Raw genomic sequence first — 18511 nt, 5'->3', positions numbered from 1 at the left:
ATATCTGATGCGCAACGTTCTCCCTTTACAAGGGCACAACGTGTCACAGTTTTAATTGCATTTCATCAAACAATATCTAAAATGTGGCTGCCAGAAAAAACGTCAAAGCTTTTTAAACATTCAAAATGAATTTTCAATGGAGGATTTTAAGTCCAAGCACTCAGTAAAGCAGGCTATGGGATCTATTGAATATTACCCAACATGAATTTCCACTTTAGGCCTACTGTATCTCCATTACCAATTCTCCATTTCAATCTCCGCATAAATGTTTCGAGTCGATGAGCTCATTTGAAAGAAAAATATAGTTGGTGGTGCATTTTGCAGGTTCCTTTCAGTAACTCAAGCACAGGGTTGGGTAGGCTTACTTTAACTTGATTACTTCAATTACTTTTGGATTACTCCAATACAAAATATGCTAATAAAAGACAAAAGAAACTAAATATGAATAAAATTACTAAATTTTGCGCAGGCTTGGGGAGTAACGGAATACATGGAACGGCAAAAATGATGTTGGCAAGCTGTTTGGATTTTTTTTCATTCTGTTTCTGTCGCATTTTATCTTAGTTTTGCCGGAGATCAAAGAGATCAAAGCCAGGAGAGAAAGCTTACCACGTGTTGTCAGTCATATTTTTATTCATATTTAGTTTATTTTGTCTTTTATTAGCATTTTTGGTACTGGAGTAATCCAAAAGTAATTGAAAGTAATCCAGTTAAAGTAACCCTACCCAACCCTGCTCAAGCATATGTTTAATGAAACTATGTCTATGTCTGTTTTCTTTTTGGCACAGCATAGTTTCTTAATCACATTGTGTATCACAAATAACTTTTCAAAATTGATTGCTCCTCTTGAGAAACTGCGGCTAGTTTTAACTATATTCTTTTTCTAATTTTACTATTTAAATGGCTAAAATAATACTTAAAACTATAAGATATATAAATGTAAAAAGTTTGAACATTATTTTAACAATGTGTTTTTTTATTAAAGCAACACTAAAGCAAAACATTTGTATTGATTTTGTGTTGATTAGTCCAAACATAATGTTCAAAAATAGGTGGTAGAAAAAAATTGTACCTAGTTGGAAAGTGTAAGGGCAGCACGGCAGCGCAGTGGTAAGCACGTGTGCTGCACAGTTCTGGGGTCATGAGAGCGAACCTTCCTTTGTGTAGTTTTCATGTTCTCCCCATGCTTGCCTGGGTTTCCGCCGGGCACTCCAGTTCCCTCCCACATTCCATAAACATGCATGTCAGGTTGATTGGCCGGTCCAAATTGTCCTTAGGTGTGAATGAGCGAGTGAGTTGTCTACCTCTGGGTGCCCTGCGACTGGCTGGCAACCAGTTCAGGGTGTCCCCTGCCCACTGCTTGAAGATGGCTGGGATGGGCTCCAGCACCCCTGCGACCCTACTGACGATAAGGATGGATGGATGGATCGATGCAAAGTGTAATATGTTGTGCCTCATAGTGGTACAAAAAAAAACAAAAAAACAACAATACCATATTTTATTTCAGTGTTAGGCAAAAATACCTGAGCAATCATACCAATTTTTGTTTCTACTTAAAAAAAAGAAAAAAAAAAAGCTTAGGTTGACATATTTATATGTTCTTTACATAATGGAGTTCCTGCCTAAGGCTGCCGACATGTTTACCTGCTAACTTGCAGCTATGTTGTGTTCTGTGTCACTGATATTCTTTCGCATTAGACAATACAGTGCCATCTAGTTATCAAATATTACACTCGGAGGCTTTGTATGAGGATCTTGCCGGTTGTAGAAGCAGAGCAAAATACATTTTCAAAAACGGTGTTGCAATTTTATTAAATACAATGTAATTATTGTTTTGCCCGCATATACTCGATAAAAGCCTAATACTACTTTAAGACGAGTCATATTCATTTGAATAACCCTTAACTACAAAATCTCTCAAAGGACTGCACAGGTTACAATTACATCATCCCCTGATTTGAAAATAGTCATATACTTTTCAAAGATTATTTATGGTCCATTAGTGCCTTTTGGGGCGAAATGGTTCGCACATTAGCAGCATAGCTCTGAGTTCATGGGTTTAAATCCAGCTCCCAGCCTTCCTGTACAAAGTTTGCATGTTCACCCTGTGTCTCTTGGGTTTCCTCCCACATTCCAAAGACATACATGTCATGTTAATTAGCAAGTTCAAATTGTCCCTACGTGTGAATGAGCGTGTAAGTTGTCCGGTCCAGTTGTTCCCTGCCCACTGCCCAAATATAGCTAAGATGGGCTCCAACACCCCAACAACCCTACTGTGGATGCACGGTGCAGATAATGGATGGATAGTGCCTTCTGCTGGATACATGCAGTAACAGCAGGTTTGGTGTGCATTTTAAGCTATAATATTGTTAAAAAAAACACTAACTTTTTGAATTGTGTACCCCAAAATGCTAAAACGAAAACATCAAAAATTATATATATTAAGTTATAGCATTATTATTATATTCATATCCTGGGATAATATGTCTCTTTTTCAGTTTTTTTCACTTGCAAACTCTACTTTTCTTCTATGGTTAATAAAGTTGAAATGTGTTCAGACTATGCAACATTTTTTTTCTCTTGTTTTTTTTTCTTTTACACCCAAATGTCAACTTGCCTCCAGCGGCACGGTTGCCGAATAAGTTGCCGGAGCTCGATTCTCACCTTTCAGGGGACATTGCGCATGGATTGATGAGATACGGGACTTCCTAATCTTTCTTGAGAATTGCAGCAGCTGTTTCACAGAAGACAATGACAAACGAAAACATTCAGCCTCTTAACATCTGTTCCATAGATTGGAAGACGCCAAGTTGGCAGCGACCTGTCTGTGTGCGTGTGGGACATCACAATGATTGCGAGAGATCGAGCTTCAGGGCAAAGCGGATCTTGAAGCCTCTTTTTATATCGAATATAATTAGGTGATAAACTTTTTCGCACAGTGCTTAGCACAGCAGTGTGATGTTGCCCGGAAAATAAAGCCATATGAGAGTTTGCAAATGTTCATCTGAATTAAAACCAATGGTAACAGATCCTTATTACACTTCAATAGATTGAGTGACCACAATGGACGATGTTCAGTAATTCTTCACTGTATCGCAGTTTACTTTATGTGGTTTTATTACTTTGCAAATTTTCCTTGTGCAATGTTTTCTGCATTCTGATTGGTTTAACAGCCAGTACGCTCCTTTTGCGCCTTTTGTCATAATTACTCATTGCAATCACCTGTGCCCGCTCGTTTGGCGCCAGCTGGCGCTGGTTACCTGATTGGTTCCCCCTCTTGTTTAAGCTCAGTGTTTTCACTCGACCCTTGTCAGTTCGCCAGCGAACCTCTATTTACACAAGGCAAGCATTTTGACTCTGACTTCTGTCGATCCCGTTTTTGTCACCCGTTTTCCACTCATCTGTTCCTGATTTCCCCGTTTGTGTCTGGCTATGACCCGCTTTTTCACCCTGACCACGTTCTGATCTACCGTCCCGGCTATTGACCCGTTTTTTTTTCACCCCGACCAAGTTCTGAACTCCCGTTTTGGCTTATGACCTGTTTTTTCTTCTAACCACGCTCCGATCTCCCGTTTCGGAAGCATTTCCGAACACTCTCCGATCCCGTGAGCGTTTGCTTTCTTCGTCGAGCAAGCACCGGATCGCTGGCGCTGATTTTTCCTCTATATCTGAATAAACTTGTGAGTAACATTACGCATCTGGTCCTCCTTCTGTTCTGGTCTTGACACCTTTGTCTGCCTCTGTATCAATAATGTAAAGGTATTGTTCGTACACAGAAAAAGAACAGATGATTGAACTGACATTATGTATTGACAAATATTGTTTTGATTTCCAGTATCATGTTAAAAAAAAACGCTCTGGAACGTCAAACCCACTGGCCCAAAAGGCTGAGGAAGATTATTTATTTTGCCGACAAAGTTGGACTTTTCAAATTGCATGAGTAAGGTAAACACATATTTGCGCCACATTTTAATTTTCCAATAACAGCCACACGATGGCGAGAAAATATAGCGTGAAGCAAAAAGTGGATAGTGTCCTGAATCAATCATGCAATATAGTAGCACAATTATTTTTTAGGAATGCCAAGTCAAGTCATGTTTATTTGTATAGCCCTAGGAATGCAATTTAACATTTATACAGTGAGAAAATCTATGTACCTATCTACCTTGGTCATATCGCTCAAGAGGGGTGACCCTGTGGTGAGGGGGCCCCTCCTCGTGAGAGGTATGAGAATTCTCCCACTGTGGTCCGCTGCGTATCGTAAGACGTGACTAATTTGGAGGGAGCCAAGGGACTGGGGATCCTCTCCTCTCTATCTCTACTCCCTAAGCGACAGCAAGGCAAAGAAGAGGGGGGCGGGAGACTGAAAGGTCTCCCAAACCCTAGTTGTAGGGTCACTAAATGTGAGAGGATGTGGAAGTAAAGCGACTGAGTGGAAGAAAGAGGAGATTGGAAGGATGATGACTAAAAGGAAGGTTGATGTGCTAGCCTTGAGTAAAACATAGTTATAAAATAAAATAATTTATTAAACACATTATTGTGCGTCCAAATAAATAAAAGTTTCTACTTTGCAGAATTTGACCACCTTTAGTTCTAAATGTAACAAAAACCCTAGAAAAAAAACTGGAACGTGGGACGGGTAATACGCCTAATACGAGGGATTACTTCAAAGCATTGTGGAAGATGGCAGGCATGATTAAAACATTACATCAGAATTCTTTCAACGGGATCCACTTTGTACGTTGACTGCGAGCAAACCCCAAAACTATTGTAAAAAGTAGCAAAACAGGAACTGATAAACTTTACATCTTCCCTTCTGAGCAGAATGATTAATTTTGAGAGGGAGGGGGGCTAATTAACCCAGATATATTTCCGGCAAAGAACGTTGACAATACCTCTCCTACCAGTGCCCAGGGTAAAACAGCCTTTGTTGAGTGGTAATATGGTTGCCAGTCGCATTCATCCGGCTGTCTCGCAAACAAATACAAAGAAAGCACTCCCGCGGCGTCTTGGGAGCAGTACATCAAAGACAAAATTGTCGCTGTGTGGAGGCACACGAATTTTCATGAATAAACATCATAGATCTACAAGTATGATGAAAAAGTCACGGACAGCAATTTGAGTATGTCTCAAATTTTCTCAGGGTCGACGTTTATCCATCTGTGCTCACACCAACCATCGAGGTGGCCTTTTTGGGGCATTTTGGTGGTGGTGGTTGTTCTCAAGTTCAAGAATAATGGGTGACTTATCTTCCTATTTTGAGGGTCTACTAAACTATATACCTATCAACATCAAACTAATTTAAAATCTGCTAACTTGGTGTAGATGAGTTCTTAACAGTGAGACCCATAACAAAGTCCCATCCATTCATCCATTATCTGCATCGCTTATCCTCAGTAGGGTCGTGGGGTGCTGGAGCCAATCCCGGCTATCTTCAGGCAGTGGGCAGGGGACACCCTGAACTGGTTGCCGGACAATCGCAGGGCACACAGAGAAAGACAAAGCACTCGCTCATTCACACCTAGGGACAATTTGGACCGGCCAATTAACCTGACATGCATGTTTTTGGAATGTGGGAGTAAACCGGAGTGCCCAGAGGAAACCCACGCAAGCATGGGGAGAACATGCAAACTTCAGTGCGTTAGCTACTTCGCTGTCGTGCTGCCTGTAACAAAGTCCTATACGTAAATATGAGACAAGTCACATCCAATGTACAACCTACTCAATCTCACACAGCAATTTACCACTGCGCTCGGTATCTAGATATTGACAAGGCAGCAGATGGCACCATTGTAATGGAATATGACTCACAAATAATCGTACGACCGGTTGGTCGGAATTGATCCCAGTTCTAAGTTGGATGTTACTTTTATATAAGATTGGTATTGGTAGCTAAAAGGTATATGGCAATTTTGGAAAAGTTTTCAGGTGGACGGAAAAATCCAAGGGAGAAAACATACATAAATTACGTTCCTGAAGACAAAAATGGCAAGTAAACCCCAAACCCTTTTTTTTCCATTTTCTCTCCTCCTTGGCTGGATTACAGAGAGGGACAAAAACAGAAGTTTTAACAATGGAATGTTTTATATGTTGTCGGTTTATCTATCAAACGGATGATGAGGGATTTGTAAATTGATTGTCCATTAAAATACATTATTGACTCCTTAACTATGTTAAGATAGAAATAGAATGAGGATGACAATGACTGTAGAGAAGCTCAATGTTCTTCTGGAATACAAAAAAAAGTCTGGACATTGAAAAATCAGAACAGAGATTATGTTTAATCAATTTTCTGTGGTTAAAGTTTTTAAAACCAGTGTGTTACTTAACTAGAACAGGAAATGTGTCCTTATCCTTATCACGATTTGGGTGATAATGTATTTTTTTTAACAAAAAGGATAGCTCACATCTCTTGAGAAACAAAAAGGGATGTTTACCTAATTGTAATTCCTGACATAACTTAAGAAAGACAAAATCCTAATTGTTTTTCACAGGTGTCCCATGTATATGAAATTCAAGATGGGTAAAATGGGTGTGTTTCCCCCACTAGGGTAACAATTACTCTTGAAGTCTTAACTTTGCGCTCTGCTGCTGAATTTTACTGATGCCTGAAATCATACATGTGTAGGTGCCGGTCGGTGATTTTCAAACATTAAAAGAATTTCAGTATATATGAACGCAAAACGGTAATGCAGGGAGGCTGGTTATCATCAGACCTAGGTCTAAAAAAGATCATTTAAATGTAAGTTAATCTAAGGTAAACGTATGTGCTGTGTAGCCTTAAACAAACAATGACCAATTACATTAAACTGCAAAAATGAATGTGTCTGAGAACACATGTGTTGTAGAAAATTTTGAAAATGTTTAATGTCTAATGTGCCGCTGTCTTCCCAGATAATGAAAGAAATTGGGAAATTCCATTCGTGGACAACATACGGTGCCCAAATGTTTGCACTGATGCAGTCAGAAAGTTGGACATACCCTTTTAAGTCAGCAGTTCATACCTGTCAACCTTCACGGCTCCATGCCCTTACAAACTGTGGTATTTTCCCTTCCAAAATACAAAATAATCTTACACCATATTTTTTTCAAACGTGTTTATTTATGTAGTTTAACATGTTATATTGTACATGTCTTTCGTTATATCACATATATTGTTAATTAACATTTTGTTGTGAGATACTGAGTTGCTCGACATGAATGAGGTTTATTATGAAAAAAGTTAAAAAATTAAGTAGCTTTGACGTTCACTGTAGAAGGAAAAAAAATACATGCAAATATAATTAAGTACAATAATACATTTTCTTATTCAAATTATTAATTAATTTCCTGCATTCAATTATTGTTGGTAATATACTGATTAAAGGGATAACCACAAACCTGTCTTTTTCAATTTTCTCATTTTGTACTTCCTTTTTTTCTTAACTTCTTTGTACAAGATAATAATTCGTGAAATAATGCATCAAAGCAAGTGAGCCGTTTGAGAGCCGGCTCTCTTGAATGAGTTGAGCCGAAAAAGACGGTTCTCCAAAAAGAGACAGACTTCCTTTCACTACAAAACTACCTCATGAAATCCAATGTTTTTTATGACCACATGTATTCCAAATTTACTCAATCAACCCCACCTGTAATTTTTGGATCAGAATGACTTACGGGGTTTTAATTCAGGTTCGGCCATTGCGACTTGACGATTGTATCCAAAGAGATAGAGGCTACCGCAGCGAACTCGTTTAACTTGATTGATTTGCCGTTTCGTGATAGTCGGTGTATACCGGATGGTACCCATAATTGACAAATTTGCGTCTTATAATGCATAATTAACGTACTTTGTACGGCAAAAACGTACAGGTTGACAGGTATGACAGTTTCTGACCCACATTTACATATCTACTCTTCTGTTGTCTTTACACTTCGTACGCAGCATAGCAGTTAAATGCTGAGGTACATTTTTTTGCTTTCAACTTAATAAATTGAATTTGTTTGGTTTAGTAAAAAGTGTTGTTTTCCAAGGACCTCTTCTGATTCTTTTGCAAACATGAGTGGCCCAACTGATAAAAAACTAAAAGTATACAGCATTTTATCTCTCTATCTCTCTCTTTCCCATGTTGGCCAATCAATTTAATCTCACTTCAATTTCCCAACTCACAGCTGCAGTCACTCGTCTTAGTTCCTCCACATTTCCCTCTTATAACAAATGTCCATCTTTACTTTAATTTTGCTCTATCACCTTGGTTACTTGCATGTGTGCTGTCTTCTTTGTCATATCCAAAGGAGCCTTGTATCACTTCCTTGCTTTTCTTGTGTACCGAATCAGTGCCTTCCCTTCTGGATCACGGTTGCCACCTGATGAACTCTTGCATTGTCAGTTTTGCTGCTTAAGTTTTCTTGAACACCTACTCCTCATCTGCCCCTTGGATTCCAATAGTTGCTTCTGGTATTCTATATAATGCTGCCTCTATACCATACTTTCGAACCCCGCCCAATCAGCAGACCACTGTTTACTCTCCTAATTCGTGTTTCTGCTCTGTGCTTATGCACCACCCCAAGTGAGTTCTTGACATTTTAATAATTCAATAGACGAAAACCTAAAAAAAAATTCAATTGGATTTGAAAAATTCATAATATCGGTGCTAAGGAGTTTTGAGGCATGTTTTCTGCCTGATACGAGCCTCTTTTTCCGCCGCTGAAAATGATGTGCATTCATGGACCTGTCCGTGAGTGACTGCAGCATCTCTAACATCTGTGCTTTTGCCCAATATAAATGCTGAGCCAACTTTCAATTACAACACACCCGGAAGAGGGAGAGAGATATTTCACTTTAATTCCCCACTCTCTTCAATAAGAGACCTCATTTGAATGACCTACTAAATCCCAAAACACACATTTAAGTTATCAATGTTGAGTTTTTCTTCAACCCTTTTTCTGTCTTTTGATTGCAACCGTCTTATAGATTGGAAAAAAAGAAACATTTTAGTTTGAGCATTAGCATGGTATAATGGGATGCAGATAATGAGCGGAGCAGCCCAATACCACCAATCTTTATCGTTTTTTCATCTTCTCATTCCTGTATTTGTGTTTTTTTCCCCTTTATCTTCGTATGTCAGGCGTATTACCCGTCCCACGTTCCAGTTAAAGATTTTACAGTATTTGCGTTGGTATCTCTCACAGCATGTGCTTCATTTTCTACATCAAAGTTTGTTTACAGATCTTTAATCTGCATATGGGGAAATAAGCTTAAAGTTCGGTGGCAGGGATCTCATGGAAGTCTGCTACAGGGATTTCTCTGTAGTAGACGTTGCTACAACTACAGCTGTTAGATCGACGGTAAAATCCTGTGAGTACAACGCAGTCATCTATAATACACCCACACAAAATCAAACATGCAAGGAAGGATTTTCTTCCTGTATGTGGGTATAATACCCACATAGAAGGTACCCTCCAGTATAAGAGTGCATAATCAGCATGAGAATCAAATTTGCTTGCAGAGAATGAAAGAACATAGATGGGATTTGTCTCCCAGGCACAACCTGTCCGGGAGATGCAAAACAAAAAGAAACCGAATTAATCTGATGGTTTGCTAGTGTTTCAGTCAACAATGGTGCTACTCTTGTTTTCTGCTTTAGAGCTGGGCAATAAATTACTTCAAATATGCACCATTTTAAGAATTAACAATTACAAATAATTGAATATTGTGAAATCCAGGGTTGTAATTTAAAAGTTGCATTGGAATTAAAAAAAGCTGGTCCAAGCTAGTGGTAAGTAGCAACGATGATTTGCTACTAAGTTATTTGTGGCATTTACTAAAGCTATTCAAGAGCAATGAGTACTTTTTTTTCACACTAACTCTGATTGTTACCTTAACACCTAAACTAATTTAAAATATCTTATTGTTGTCTGAACAATTTGGAAAGGATGTGATTTGAATCAATACAACTTTCTTTCAATAACCAATAATGGTGTGTTGGGTGGTAAAATTCACTTGTTAATTAAGTGTTAATTAAAATCATCCTCAATGTCATGGTGGTTGAAACCTTAGCATGTCTGCCACACAGTTTGGAGGTCACAAGTTCAATTACATCTTCTGGCTCTGTGTGGAATTTGTATGTTCTGCATGCATTTCTCTGGGCAGTCTGATGTCTTCCCACATTCTAAAAACATGCAAAACAGGTTACTTAGTGACTCCACATTGTCCCCAAAGTATGGATGCGTGAGTGAATTTTTGTATGTCTGAGTGCGCTGTGATTGCCTGAAAATCAGTCCAGGGTGTCCCCTACCTAACGCCCGATATCATTTGGGATGGGCTTTAGCACCCCCGTGACCCTCGTGAAGGCATTTCAGAAAATTAACGAAGTGTGTACTGTTGCCTAATTGTTGAATAAAAGTGACTTCACTGTCTCCACTACCGCTCACTCCTAATTGTCACCCCCAAAAATAAAGAGTATTTGTACAATTTACCTGTAATCCACTACAGCAGTGAGAATAACTTTGTAGTGATCATACTATAGTAACCACAAAATTATAAGCTCAGGAGGTGGAGCTCTTGTCTTGGATCAAGAGGTCCCAGGTTCGATTCCCGGCTCCTCCGTGTTATATGTCGAAGTGTCCTTGGACAAGACACTGTACCCTAATGCTCCTAATAAGCAGTTAGGCGCCTTGCATGGCTGACTCCCTATTGGTGTGCGAGTGTGTGTGTGCATGGGTAAGTGTGAAGCACATTGTAAAGCACTCTGGGAGGTCATTGACTTGAAAAGCGCTATATAAATCCAGGCCATTTACCATTTATTTAGTTACAATTACTCCATTCCCCATAATGCATTATGGTTCCTGGTTAAACACGGAAATATTAAAGCTAGAAATACATTCTGTACTCTCTCTGTACAATTACACATGTATACTGTACACTTAATTAACTGAGCATCAAAAAATCTAGAATAAGAATAAATTAGTCATTGAAAATATATCACAGGCATTAAAGGGCCTCCTTTTTGTCTGTGCGGTTTTCAAAGACTTGTGGGCGGCCGATGACAGTGACCTGTCTGTCGTTTAACCCTTTCGTTTCTCTACCTTCCGACATCAGATGTACATACACAATGCTTAAATCTTCAATAAAAATTAAATTAAATGTCTCTTATTTCACAGATCTCATTTTCCTAATTTATATTGATATCACAGATGACTGTGGACGTGAAGAGTCAATGGCCATTCTTTTGTGTGTCAGAGAGCTGCTCTGAGGCAAGATAGATATCACCTTATGAGACCAGAAGCAGCGGCTGCCTCCTGGAATCGGAAACAGTCAAGTTCAACAGCCTGACCGAGACGGATGAGGACACAGCTCAACAGTGGCCCCATACAAAATCAAATGCGACGACATTTGGAAGCAGTGAGGTGCACAGTTACAGGTTGAGTCTGATGGGTGCTCGGGAACCTTCCCGCATCCTCCTTACAAAATGACAAGGGTCTTTGAGTGCACATTTTGCAGTCCAGCCTGAACGTTTGTTATTTTGTTTTGGTTTCATGTCCTTTTGACTATTTAATATTGTCAACATTTGTCCATTAAGATTGATGTTGAATGTGGCAGATGAATGCATATGCGTCAGTTTATGTTTCCCAGTTATTTATATGTATACATGTTTTTTAACTTTTTAACTGAGTAAATCATACAACAATTTTTTTTCTTTATGAGACTGATATTGCCTTGCCCCTTTTGGCTCTAATCCGGATCGTTACTGGTGGCAGACAACAACATCATTGTAGATTGCTAATACTGTGGCAGTAGCTTAGCAAATATAAGCCTCAATTAAGCATTTACTTTTTGTGTGTGCTCTTTACACAAATTAAGTGATTTTAATTTTCCATAGTATGTCTCTGTGAGTAAATAGGTTTGGTGGTTAGTTTGGAAGGTATGTTGTCACTTTAAAAGGGGTAGTGGAATCATTAAAAGCGGCAATTTCCTGAGGTTGACATGCATGGAATTGAGTGGGACAACCTCATTTATAAAACATAATAAAAAGCGTAGAGTATATTACAGAAATGTGAATGTTCAATTGTTTGTTTAGGTGTGACTGTGCTGGGTATCTTATCCACCCTGTGAGACAAGAAGCCACCTAATTTGCAAGGAGGGATGTTTTTAATACAAACAAGAGGACATTAAGAATGCATGGCAGCCCCTACTCCTTTTTTAATAGGTGCGTCGTTTGGTACTCACCAGTGGAAGGAATATCAGCTAAAGTTGATGTTGCCCATCCTCATTTGTGCGTCCAAACTCTTTTCATTCAGTCATTCTTCCGTGTGTTGACCAAGAAAAAATAAAAAAATGAAAAACACAACAACAACAAAACTATTGAACATTTAACCACAGCGTTCTGTCAATGACTCCGACTAATTCTTCGAGCAATTTTACATCAGTGTGAAACTTTGAGCTGCAGGCTGCAGGGACCAAGTTGGCTCCTTTAACACTTTTGCCAAGTGCAAGCGTTGACCTTTTCGTAAAGACTTCAAAAAATATCACCCGGTGCCTGATGCTGAGAGAGCGGATCAAAAGCGGAGGGAGGAGGAGGAGGAGGAGGAGGAGGAGAGAAAATAGGATGCTGCGGTTTGGGTCGGCATAGAAATTTGACCACAGATGTTGTAGAACGCGTGCACAGTTTAGTCCTCGGAACCATTGAAGCGGAAAATTCCGATTGGGTTCCTCGTTGTCCGAATGCACCGTGCGCGCAGATGCGCAGCCGAAAAGTGCGTAGGCAGAAAAGCGCACAAGTGTGGATAACCAGCGCGCTGGAGAGAAGACTCTCCTCTACTCTTCCCAGCGCAGGGAGGGCGTCTCTCTCTCTCTCTCTCTCTCTCTCTCTCTCTCTCTCTCTCTCTCTCTCTCTCTCTCTCTCTCTCTCTCTCTCTCTCTCTCTCTCTCTCTCTCTCTCTCTCTCTCTCCATCTCTCCCTCTCTCTTTCTCTCACTTTGGAGTCACATGCATAGCGCACAAGTAGCCTCTGTTGGGGCCGCTTGAGGGGCAACGTGGAGGGAATGAGTGGATCAGCAAACCATTTACCCACCCTTTTTAAGCGCTTTTTATTTTTTCATGTCGCCTGCTCGACAGAGAAAAGTCAAATGACACACTTGTGGTTGAATTCATAGTGCTTCTAGTTATAATTAAAGACTTTTTTTTATAGAAAAGGGGGATTGCGTAAACATGTATACACTATACGGGTTATCTGCTTCTAGAAAAGGGGTTGAGGGGCTCACTTCCTCTCATAATTTCATCAACTGCCTTTGTAAGCTTGACTGTTGCAGCTGCAGCTTGCCCTTAATTTTTTCCCCGTTTTTTTTTTTTTTTTTCTTTTTACTTATTTGTGTTCCTCGCCTTTCCAGATGTGTTTCAAGGTTCTGGCCAGCCCACTCTCTGTCTCCATTACCTCCTCTGGTGTTTTGAATACACCCATGCTTCCGCTGCCAGCCACCAAAATTGTAAACAAACTTTATAAAATTGCTTCAGTCTCACATATCTGTGTTTGAAAATAGGACTTACTTAGATGATTTTAGATATAAAAGGCTTTCAATTATTTCTTATGGGAAACAACTATTTGAAATACGAAATGTTCTATATAAGAGCTCAATATGGGAACAAACTACTGTAAAATTTGGACTATAACAAGCAGCTGTTTGTAAGGCGCACCCAGTATATTTTTGAATCGAAAAAAAATTGTACATGCATAAGCTGGACCTTACTATAAGCCTCATGTGCCTGCATTGAAAAATGAAATATCTCCAAAGAGAGATGATACACAGAAAGAGTTTTAATAATATACAGTTTCTTAACCCTTTAGCTTTCCGCCGGACCGCCGGCTGACCGCCGGACTTTAGCTAAACACTTACGTGTCTGTACGATGTCATGAGTATTTGAAATACATCATGTCACATTTCATCAGAAAGCTTAAACTCTTGGAATTCAAGCTACGCTGACCATTTAAAAACATGACCGTGATTTCCCCACAGAGAAATCACGGTCAGTCTGAAACATGATACCCAGAAACTATAAAGCCAAAGTAAAAAACCATAATGCCCCCTTGTCATCTTCAACTTCTTTGAATATTCACGGAAAGGCTTTAAGGAATCAAAAAAAATCCATAGCATCCATCCGTGTAGAATATTTACTCCAAAACACAATAATGCTGACAGGTGAAAGGGAATCAGCCTTTCTGCTTTGTTGGACGTTGCTTCTTGTAATCCATGTTGTTTCCCATGATGTGTCCTGATTTGTCAACTGCCCTCACGTGCGCTCACCCTTTCAGCCCCAGCTGCCACTCGTTCCCTAGTCAGTCCTCCTCCTATTTAACCACGTCATTCTCGTTCACTTCTGGTCAGTCCGTATGCGAACCTCGGCGCATGCAAGACAAGTACTTTTTGACTCTGGCTCTTGTTTTGATCCTGACCTGTTTCCTGTATCGATCCTCTATCCAAGCTCCGTTCTCGTGTCCCGGCTACCCGTATCCTGATTCCGTTTCCTGTATTGATCCCTGATCCCTAAATTCCCGCTGGTCCTCACTACCAGACTTGTTTCGATCTTTGATCACGCTCCGTCTCCCTTCCCGGCTGCCCGACTTGTTCCGATCTCCGACCACCCTTTGCTCTCCCATCCCTTAGAGACTTATTGTGATTAAGGGCTATACAAATAAAAATGACTTGACTTGACTTGACATCCCGGCTGCCGGACTTGTTCTGATCTCCGACCACGCTTCGTTCGCGAGGGCTTCCCGCTCCTCCTGGCCAGCGAGCACCAGAACACTGTAATTTTCCTCTCGCCCTGACTTCCCCGATCCCTTAATAAAGCATTGTGTAAAACGTTACGCATTTGGGTCCCCTACTTGTACCGGTTGTGACATGATGAGCGTCTGTTCGTGCTAAGTTTATTCATGCACTAAGCACAAAATTATACTAAACTTGCGTCTTCCTTGACACATATATACAATGTGTCTTACCTTTGCTGCGCGGGTGCTCCTGGCAGCCATTAGAAAAAATAATTAAATTAGTGACATGATTGCATAAGCCGCACGATTGGAAGCTTGGGATAAAAGCGTGGCTTACAGTCAAAATTGTATGGTAACTTCATATGTGGAGGTGCCATTGTACATGGAATATAATATTAAGAAATAAGACTGTCACGTCAACACCTAACTTTCAAAGTACAGTCAAACAGTGACAACGTCTGATATGAGCTACAATAAATGGAAATAGAACTCCACTTGTTGGGACAGAACAGCTTACATTCTTCACCCACACCTTATTTACTTCAAAACCGTCCTTGTTTGGTTTGATAAACCCATACTGATAATGCATTTTTTATATTTGCTCGGGAAGCTTTGAGACATTTACGATAGAGGAAAAGTGCCGCTCTTGCATAACTTTCTTTGGGAAATCATTCCAGACAAAACTGATATGGCTGCACCCGGTATTCTGACTACCCTGTTTTCACTGAATGCTTAATACTCTCTTTAAGCGAGCCACAAATTGATGCGAGAAGAATTCTCTATCGTGAGTGCAATCTGCCACAAGATGCCTGTGGCTTTTTCCCTGTAATTCACACATTTGCTGAAAGAAATTACTTCCCAAGAAAGAGCTTTTAATGCATAAAAAAGGAATTTAGATTGCTGAAATACGGTTAGCGGCGCGTCACCACCAACGGCTTGCTAATTAATCCAGTCCTGCATGAAGTGATGTTATTTAGTATGCTGAGTGAATGCCGCCATTTGTGTCTGTGGCAGATCGAGTCTCACTTGGGAGTTCAGTCAATCAATTTTTTTTCTGTTGTTTAGATAAATGTCCATTTATGTTATCATACAAACTTGTAATGCCGTGTATATTGAATACAATCTATATATGTTTTTGTTTTCCAGAAGAGAAATGCTAAGTTCAAACCGTAGAAGATGGAAGCTAGAAAAGAGAAAATGTGAGAAGACTTCTATGGTGTGCAAATACTCTTTGGATATTACACTAGCTTGCCTTTGTCTATTTGCACATGACATATTGATATAGAAAACGGTTACTGTTGGGTTGTCCGTAAATGTAACGTTCATCCCTGGCCATGATTTGAAGTAAAAAAAGGAGTGCATTGCTGATTTTTGTATGTATATCTTTTCAGCAAAATTCAGTTTACAATGAGCCAGATTTGTAAAAGTTATTATCTTATTGGTGTCCAATAAAGCAATCAACTAAATATGACTGCCCGTTGTGTCTGCATCTCGCCAAAGTATCTTTAATTTCTCGTATCTAAAGTATCTCGTATGTATGTGTTATATAGAGGGGTCCTTGAATAGGAACACATTTTATGCCCCAATGTTTGTAAATGTGGTGGTTTAACAGCTTGCCATGAACTGTCCGTGGTGCTAAAACGTCACTTTCTTTACCGGGATGATCAAACACAGACTGTGTTCTTTGAATTTTTGTATAATGTAGCCAAAGTAACACAATGCGCTCCACTGCCTACCTAAAAGGATTAAGAATCGCTTGGTAGTATTATTATTAAAACACAGTGCATTTACATCTTGTGTTTGCAACTGATCAAAAGATTTCCTCAACCCCACACTTGATCTCCACCCAACCCTACCAGCCCACACGGGCCACTGAGGACACATCAGTGTCAGTGATATCACCAGCGGTCGGTCCAACTCTGGTCAAAATCGATGCCCAGAAGGCAGCTGGCGAGGAAAACCATCCCGGGAGATTCTCATCCGAACCGACGGACGCCTTCCTTGATATACACAACCTGTCCAGAGAGGTGATTATTGATCATTGGAAGGAGATGATACAGCACACGCCTGCCAAAGAGGATGAAAACTTCTCAGAGCTGGCACAGCTAACTTCTTGGGGCACACACAAGAAAGTTATGGGTAGCTCTCTAAGTCCCATCACAGTGTGGCACAGGAACAGCACTGCAAAGGACCCAAAGGTTCTCCAGAGTGCTATAAAACTTGCACTGAGACTCTCCTTTTGTCGCCAGTGTGTAATCAAGGAAGACTGCAACAACAACGGTTTCTTTCCACAAACTACTCCAGGTGTTTGAAGGTGTACAAAATGTGATGACAATCCCAGTCATGTATTATTTTTTTTAGTTTTTTGAATGAAATGTGTTTTCTTTTGCATATTTTCTATATTTCACACATTTTTCTTTTAGAAAACACAATTTTCAAAAAGTTCAAAGACATAGCAGCTTTTTTTACAAAGTCAAAATAAAATGTAAGCAAAATGTTGGAAGGAGTTAATACATTCTTGAACCAACAGGTTGAAAAAATAAATACAAGAGTGACGTTTGGAAAGTGCCAATATTAGCAGATATATTTTGGGAGATTTCAAGAAATTCTGACAACATAAAGTGACTGCTAAGATTTACTGTTGAGATTTGGTCTCATGCGTGTTCACAACATTTCTGAATCATTCAAGAGGAACTTGTTTTGTTTCTTGTTAATGAGTTTATATTTTAGTACACACTCAAATTAATCAGATAATTTATCAATGAGTTTTGAACCAACACGAGCAACAGGAGAAGACTTAAAAATCCCTGAAGATAAGATCATTCCAAATAGTTCTACAGGCCCTCCCCTGACGTGTTTCTTTTTATTTACCTTCCTCTTGTGTTAAGGTTGCCACTGACCCGTTGTGGATTTTAAATGCAAACAAAAACCACATAACTTTTTTTGCATCAAGGCCTCTTGACTTTGTTAAGAATGTCTAGTTCAATCAATGAGGTAGAAAACATGTTTTTCGAGATATAAAACACTCTAATTCAAATTATAAGATATGTAGTGTTAGGGTCAACTTTGACCCGGCTCTAGTCTGGACAGCCTGTGTCTCCAAAATCAACTGTATGTAGAATTTGAAGATTTACACAAGTAGAGCTGAAAGTGGCATCACTGGGAAAAAAACAGTGATCACATGTGGTCCTTGATATGACCACTGGACTGCAGGGCCACAAGGTCAATTGTGACAATTTTATAAGGGCTATGACTTGAAAAAGAAGGAGAACATTTTCCAAAACGTGAACAGAAAAGAAAAATAGACCTAAAGCTTGCAGATGAAGGGTAGTCTACATTTATAGTCTATAAAACAAATCAAAAGAGGATAAGTAAATAACCTAAAAAAGCTGTCTGCCACCGACACTCACCAGTGTATGACCAGGGGGCCAATGGTTGTATTTAACAACATCCTCGATATGTCTGCTTTTAATGCATTTGTGTTGTGGACCCATATTAACCATATTAATATAATATAATATTAATGCTGGACCTCAACTAAAAACAAACAAACAGAGGAGCTTCAAAATTCCCTTGTCAAGCCACACACTGATGTTGTAGCATTGATCAGACAGCTGCAGAGCCCACATAAAACTCTATACAATCAGCAACACAACTAGCATGAACATCAGCATCCTCCTCCGCTATGCCTTCATCAACAACAGCCACAACCCCATTTAGCCCACTTAATTCAAAAAGAAAGAGATATCCGATCCGCCCAAGAAGTAAAG

General features: G+C 39.6%; 1 protein-coding gene across 1 annotated transcript in view; it reads right to left on the bottom strand.

Moving 5' to 3' along the window:
- Positions 1 to 12783, bottom strand: part of LOC148355028 (BMP/retinoic acid-inducible neural-specific protein 3-like) — a 62944-nt gene extending 50161 nt beyond the window's left edge. Inside the window, exon 1 of the mRNA XM_088350083.1 lies at positions 12206 to 12783. The gene's annotated coding sequence lies outside the window, so the exon portion shown is untranslated. The remainder of the gene's footprint in view (positions 1 to 12205) is intronic.
- Between the last annotated feature and the right edge of the window lie 5728 nt (positions 12784 to 18511).

Source organism: Urocampus carinirostris, chromosome 12 (genome assembly GCF_059441175.1).
Source record: "Urocampus carinirostris isolate Australia breed hairy pipefish chromosome 12, RoL_Ucar_1.0, whole genome shotgun sequence".
Classification (NCBI taxonomy): domain Eukaryota; kingdom Metazoa; phylum Chordata; class Actinopteri; order Syngnathiformes; family Syngnathidae; genus Urocampus; species Urocampus carinirostris.
This window is presented reverse-complemented; position numbering and strand designations above follow the sequence as displayed.